The 7,755-nt window shown below is 46.9% G+C and overlaps 1 pseudogene; it reads right to left on the minus strand.

Moving 5' to 3' along the window:
- Positions 1-186: 186 nt before the first annotated feature.
- On the minus strand, positions 187-5,623 carry LOC119345608 (annotated as a pseudogene).
- Positions 5,624-7,755: the final 2,132 nt, after the last annotated feature.

The raw sequence follows: 7,755 nt of genomic DNA on the forward strand, positions 1-7,755 counted from the left end.
AAAATACTTGTCATCAAAATGGATAAAAATGAACGTATCTAGAACTAAAATACGTCTAGATACTTCTTCTTTTATCCATTTTGATGACAAGTATTTCCGGATGGAGGGAGTACTTTCTAATATAGCAGTGGAAGTTGGTATTATTAATATGGCACAGTAGGAGTAAAGTTTCAGTTTAGATGTACTCACCAGAATTTTGTATAGGAAGGAAGACGACGGCCACAAGACCCTCATGTCATGAAAAGAGTTGGACTCTACAGGGCTGAAAGAATGTACAAGGCATTGTCCTGCACAGTGGATGGGAACAAACACACTGTTATTAAGCAAGATTGCAACAAAAGGGCAAAGTGGAAAAACACAATAAAGTATGTTTGTGTTACCTTGGATCATTATAGTACGATTTTCGGGATGGTTCCCTCTAATCCGCGGCACTCCTGTCTTATCTGCTGGTTGCTGCACAATCCGACATTTAGCTCTTGCAGTGATTTGGGGAGGCCATCCTTGGGCAATGATGAGAGGGCTGGACATTCATAGATTGTTAATTTCTTGAGGCTGGTAAGGTTGCTCATCCCTGCAGGGAGTTGGTGAAGGTCCTTGAAACATGAAAAGTCAAGTTCCTGGAGGGAGGAGAGGAGTTGAAGGGCGTCCTCTTGCTCCTTGCTGAACCGCTCCATCCCTTCACACCAATTCCCTCGAAGTTTCAGCTTGGTGAGGGAGGAAGAGAGGAATCTACAGACGGGTGCAGCAAGAAATCCTGCTATGTCATCTGTCCCGAGCTCATGCAGTGTGGATGAAACAATCTGTGTCTGCTGCTCTTCACCTCCCTCAGCATCCTCCAAAGCCCGTCTGGGATTGGGATCCCGATCAGCAAAAAATCTATGGCTGCCCCTGACTTCTAATTCCTTGAGTTGGCCGCCGGTGGTAATGAGAGACCACAAGACCTGACATTTCAGATCCTCTCCACAATTACCCAATTCTAATCTGATAAGAGAGGAGAGGTTTGAGAGGGGCTCCAGTGTTCCCATACCTTGCACACCCACAAGCTCCAGGAACTGCAGGGAGGAAGGAAAAAGGTAACGGGAAAAGGAGAAGGTGGATAGAAACTTTGGGGACCACCGTATTGTTAATCTCTGGAGGGATCGCAAGGCTTGGAGCCATCCTCCACCAGGAACAAGAGTTGGAGGGTCAACCAGGACCAGCTCTGGGCAGTAATTGAACCACAATTCCCGTAGTGAGTCACAGAGATGAGCTGGGAGGAGCAGCACCCCATCATCCTCTTCCTCTGCTGCTGCTGTTATTTCACCTCCCCCCATCTCTGATGCTTCTTGTGTTGTTTGTTGCACATCCACCCCCACTACCAGCTTTTTTATGCTTTTACACCACCATATTACCAATTTGGAGAGCTTTGGGAGGTGGGGGAGGAGCTCTGTCAGTTCCTTGCCAGTATTACCATTTAATTTGTAGATCTTGATATACTCAACAGGGAGCTGCCATTCCACATCACTCTGACCTCCTCCTAGTGGTCCAACTAGACCAACTGATTCTTTTACAATCAATGTCCTCAGCGAGGTTAGCATCAGAAGGTGCTTCAACTCCAGAGGTGGGCACTTGTCCAGTGTCAGCTTCTCAATACCTGTTTCTTTACTGAAAAGTAACACTTGGTCTAAGCTAAGCAGATCACTCTCTCCGGTAATTTTCAATTCTGCTCCACCGGATGATCCTGAGTATGTAAACCTCTTTAATAGTTTCACATTTGCTAACTCGACATTACGCAGACTTTCAGTCCAGGAGATGGGAGACAAGAATTCTGGACAGTCCTGTATCTTGAGCTCCTGTAGTTTAGGATAAAGAATATGGTTTGAAATTGGAAACTCTAAGAATTTTGGGCACTCTTTAATAATCAGCACTTGCAAGAGAGGGAACGTATGAGCATCCGTTGGCAACCGCTCTCCATCCAGGGAAGAATCTCGTTCAGCTGGGAAAATCCATTTTTCAAAACTTCCTAGGCCAATGAGTTCAAACTTTATTAGCATGCAAAAGCTTTTCTCTATAGTAAACTCCTTCGGCCTGGCAATATGCTCAAACCTTAATTCACGAAGATCCCACGCCTTCCCTAAAGAAGGAAAAACTTCCCAAGAAACACCATACAGATAAAGAGCTTGTAGACCTTCAGCAGCGAACTCATCACCCAGCCATGTTGGACAAGAAGGACCTCCGTGCCCTCTAATGCACAACACCTGAAGATCTCCATGTGGATGAAGGCTCTCAAGAACCGCTGCTTCCACACCAGGATCAACACTAGATCGCTTACTATCCCAGTCCAATGTTAACCTCCTCAAGTAATTTTTCTCCATCAGTTTTGCTTGAGCTGCTTCTTCTGTTGTATCTATCTTCTCAACGTTGTAGATGCCAAGCTCCCTTAGCTTGGTCAAGTGCTCTAGTTGCTTTGGTTCAAACCCTTCACATTTTTTATTGACTTCAAATACCTTTAACTCTTCTAAGAGTTTAAGCTTTCCCACATTATAAATATCAGAATGAAGCTTATCATCATTTGGGACATAAGAATGGCACAATTTGGCAAGGTTGCTCATGTCATCAGGCAAATCACGACTGCCATTCCACCATTTAAGATCTAAAATCCTTAAATGATAAATTTTAGAGATGCTAAGTGGTAAATGCATCTGGATGTCATGTGTCCCTAGACATAGGTATCGTAGGTGGAGAAGTCCCGAAAAGTTATGTAACATGAACTCCACGGGACAAAGCATTTTGGGCAAATGAAGAACACGAAGAGTGTTCACTTCCCCCAAAAAATCACCAAATATCTTGACAAAACCTTCATCCATTTTTCCAAATAACATCAATGCTTGCAATTCTTCAACCTTAAATCTTGTCTTTAGTTCTTCCAATTCACTCTTCAATTTTTTACCAGACACTTCATCATATTTACCTAAACCATATGTGCTTATAGACAAGTGACGGGTGGTTGGCTGAATCTCTACTGATCCAACACTAGGGAGACTTAGACTAAGACAATCATGAGATGCAACCTTCAATGCCAAATCATGCAGCAGGTCATGCATAACATAACGCATACCATAATAAGTTTTCTCTTCTCTGAAAAATCCATGGATGACTAACTCATTTAAATTGCTCAGACCTATGTCTTCAAATATTTGGTCTTGCCCATTGGGTTTCAAAATATCTAGTCCAATCCATAGACTGATCAGCTCGTCACTTCTGAAATTGTAATCTTCAGGAAACAATCCAGAATAGGCAAAACATTGTTGCAGATGGAAAGGAAGAAAGTCATAGCTAAGCTTCAAGGCAGGCATAATTGCATTGTCATCGTTCTACTTCTCCCATCCTTTACTTCTTAGGACCCTTTTCCAGTGACGCAAACTAAGGTCTTTACTCAGTAATCTACCAACCGTTTTTGCCGCAAGAGGGGAGCCCTTTAGTTTTTCCATTATCTTATCTCCAGTCTCAAGCAAAAATTGTTTATCCCTTGGATATTGCTCATCACCAAAGACAAATGCAAGGAATAACTTTCTAAACTCTTTACACTCTAAACCATTCAGCTTAATTGAGTGGCCAGGTGTTTCAACCTTCTTTGCTATTGCTTGAAACCGAGTTGTGACGAGAATCATGGAACCCTTTTCCTTTGATTTATTGAGTGTCGACAATAATTTTCCCCAGTCATTCCCATTATTAATCTTCCATATATCATCCAATACAAGTAAGAACCTTTTAGATTTTAATCTTTGCTCAATCAAATCTTCAGTTGTACTGCCACTTTTTTCCTTTTCAACTGCAGGGGTACATGTTTTAATCTGCTCTAGCACCTTATCCAGATTGAAATGGAGTGACACACATATCCAGATCATGACTGGAAAGTGTTCCTGCACTTGTTGGCTGCGATATACGTGTTGTATGAGAGTTGTCTTCCCCATTCCCCCTGAACCAACAACCGGAAGCACAGTTATACCCTTGTCACCGTATTGACCCTTGGTGATGTTCTGTATAATGCTATCCATGACACGGTCCCTCCCATACAGTTTTGGCTCATCAATTCGACCCTTGGTGATAGGACGACACTGGGCAATGTCTGAGACACTTCTAGGGTCACAACTCTGCAAAAGGCCATTAACATTCTTCCGCACAAGCTGCAATTTCTCTATGATGTCCTTCATCTTTCGAGAGAAATCAACCCTATTAAACTCAAACTTTGCCATTTCTTGCACACTGCCACAATCTTTCTCACGAATATGTGGATCCTGGGAGGATGAGCAAGGTAGGAGTTTACCAATCAGCTTGGGCATGCATCCGTTGACTTCTTGATTGGTGTCTTGTGCTGAGGAGGATTCGCCGGGTGACCTCTGCCGGCGCTTAGCATGCTGCCAAGGGCAACAGCTAACCAGTTTGCCAACAGCTTTGGCAGTGTGGCGAGCATTGAGGGCAAGGTCGTGGAAGACACCCTTGTCGTGCTGGTCGGCAGCATTGTACGTGCCATGGAGCTCGTCGTGGATGCGGAAGTAGTCCAGCTCGTCCAGCAAGTCTTGGGCATTGTGCGCCGAGTCCCGCAGCCTCTGCAGCAGCTCCTCCATGGCCGGGCCACCGATCTCCTTGCGGCCGGCATTTTCAAGCGTTGCTTGCACGAGCAGCAGTTCCATCCTGAGGGCCTAGACGTTGGGACCAAAGTTCTTGGTGGCTGCCCAAGCCTCCAGCACGCCATCTGCGACGGGGGCTAGCGCCTTCCCCACCACCCATTGCACCGCGCCGAGGGCCACGACGGCCATCCTCTGGCGTGATGCAGGGATGGACGACACGTGGCGCCTGCATCAATCAAGGAATCAAAAGGAATTTGATGTTAAAAGTTAAAACGGCTGCTGGAAGCTGCAAACTAAAGGGGCGGAGTGCGTGCATAGTACGTACGTTGGCGCGAGCGCACCGCCTGCCTGCCTTTGCTGCCGGTGACAGATGCCGCTGCCTACTACCTAGCTGCTGCTGCTGCTGCTGCAAATGGGGGGTTGAGTCGCAGCACAGCAGGCCAGGGATGGGTACCTGTTGAGAATTTGCAATCACAAGAGAAATATAAAGGAAGGCATGAGGCCAGGAATTTGCAGTCACATTCTTTAACTTTATACTACCAACTATATATGGGAATTAATTAAGCACATAAATAAAATAAAAATGGTTAAAGAGATGTTGTTTATTTGTTTCTGTGTGGTCAACCAAACTTATATTACGCATTTACCTACATATCGTTATTCAAATCTCGCAAAATCCATTCCATATTGCTTTCAGTATTTTTCAAATCCAAACTTAGGCATCCTCCTTTTCATATTTCTTTAATTTCCAAATCCACGACGGTAGCACCAGCACGTAATACTATTGCTTAAAGGAAACTTGCGTGTTTCTCAACCAAAGCTAGGCCTAGCTAGGCATTCATCCTGGAGCACTCAAATCTCACAAATCCAATACTAGTCTAGTCGGCCCTAACAATTGGTTAGAGAGAGAGAGAGAGAGAGGGAGCGCTGACCTGACCTGCTGCTGTCCGGCGGCGGTAGGTTGCGGCTGGTTCAGATCCGGGAGCCGACGTCGCCGCGGTGAGAGGGCGAGGTGATGGGAGTGCGTTGCCGGACAGCCGGAGTGGAAGCGACCGGGGCTGCGTTCCCGGAGAGGACGGCGAGGCGGAGGTGAGAGCAGCAGAGGTGGGGAGCAGAGAGCACCGCCCAGCTCAGCTAGCTTAGGATGCGTTTGGCTGAAGGTGTCGTATGAATGGGTTGGGACCGTTCAATTTTTTTGGGATTGAACCATTCAATTCATGTGTTTGGCTGAATATAAGTGGTGAGCTAATTATTTAGGACGGGACCACCAGTCATGCTCACATAGTCATGCATGCAAAGGGTGGCCATTTGATTCGACCGATTTGGTTGGGTGGAACGGTTCAGCATCTTCATGGCATATTCTCTTTTTTTGGCTCGAACCATTCATGTGCTTTATAACCAAACATGTCTATTTTCTGAATGATCCCAACCCATTCATGACCGCCCTTGCAACCAAACGCACCCTTAGCTTTGAGAGAGTGAGTGAGGGTGCACGTACTAGTGGACAGTGGTAGTTGTCACCACCTCTGGATCTAGATCCATCGGCCGCGCACTGTTGCCCGGTAATAATTGAGAGCTCCCATCCCATCTGGACTACAGTATATATATACTCACTCCGTTTCTAAATACTCCCTTCATTTCTAAACATAAATAAGTTCTTTTAGAGCCCGCGTATCCGCATGCACTGACCTGACACTCCTTAAATTATGTCCTCCACATCTGTGTATCTCATATCAGAACCCCTATATATCGATACTAAACCATGCAACGTCGATCAAACTATGTAGATCAGTCAACGCACACAGAATCAAACATAGGATGGCACAATTGTTCACCTCCGTCGCCTACTTCTTGGCCTCGCGCTCAGACTGCTCGATGGCACGCCGGAGAGCCTTTGCGTTTTTTCCGACAGAGCTGCCGAGCGTCCGTCTCCGCCGTCGTAAGCGACCGACGGTAAAACCCAAGCGAGGAGCCGCTCGTCCTCGTCAGGCTCCACAGGTAACCTGCGGTGGCGGCAGACAGAGCTCTCCGACGCGCCCCTCTCCTTTTCCCTCTGCCTCTCGCGGCGGGCGGCGCGCGCCTCCTACTTCGGCGCGCGTCCGAGCTGGATGGGCGGGCACAAGCACCCAACGCTGCCCACGCAGGGGAGCAACAACCGGGCCGAGAGCCGACAGGGGCCGTCGTGGGGGAGGCAGGGACTGCGCAGCCCTCACGGAGCTGCGCGCGAGCCGGGAGGAGCCAGAGCCGGCGCCCTCGCTGAGTCAGCGGGGAAGAGGCGAGGGAGCCGATCTTGAACTGCCCTCATGCCCACCTTGGACCTCTCGAGTGCAATGCGGAGGGGGAGCTCCTTGTCGATGTCAATGTCGGAGTCAGAGCGGCTGCCGACGCTCAACATGTTCGCCGGGGTCGTCAGAGCTGTCGAATGGATCGAATTGAAGAACTCGGAGGGGAGAAGAAGAGACAGACCTAGAGCGGAGTGACCTAGAGTTTCCGGATTGGGGATATTTGTGGGGACGGAGTAGGGTCAGGGTGGGCCGGGCTGATGTGACGGGGGCGGCCGATACTTGGGCTGGATATGAAGGGTGCCGGACAGTCTGGGCGTTTGAGGCCCGTTTAAGGTGCCCCACTGAGTCACATTTTCGTGAACAGTCAGTGACCGGACGGGCCACCTGGGCGTTTGAGGCAGGTTTAGGATGCCCGACTGTAGATTCTCTTAGATATTTTAATATAGACTACACGGAGCAAAAACGAGTGAATCTACACTCTAAACTGTATCTATATACATCCATATGTAGTCCATATCAAAATCTCTTAAAAAAACTTATATTTAGAAACGGGAAAGTATAAATGTAGAGATTTCATTATAAATCACATACGGATGTATGTAGATGCATTTTAGAGTGTAGATTCACCCACTCTGCTTTGTATGTAGTAGAAAGACATATATCTAGAAACCGAGGGAGTGTAGTTTTATTTCCCTTGACTGACTTCACCTACCTTGGAGTCTTCTTTTTTACTACCCCAAAGTCTTTACCTACAATATCGTATTGTTTTTCCGACTTTTAAGTCTTTACTTATTGCTACTACTGTTTGCATCCGTGAATCACGCGACTGTTTGGTTTCACCGCTTTTATTTTTATTTACC

This window comes from Triticum dicoccoides, unplaced genomic scaffold, assembly GCF_002162155.2.
Source record: "Triticum dicoccoides isolate Atlit2015 ecotype Zavitan unplaced genomic scaffold, WEW_v2.0 scaffold25690, whole genome shotgun sequence".
Taxonomy (NCBI): domain Eukaryota; kingdom Viridiplantae; phylum Streptophyta; class Magnoliopsida; order Poales; family Poaceae; genus Triticum; species Triticum dicoccoides.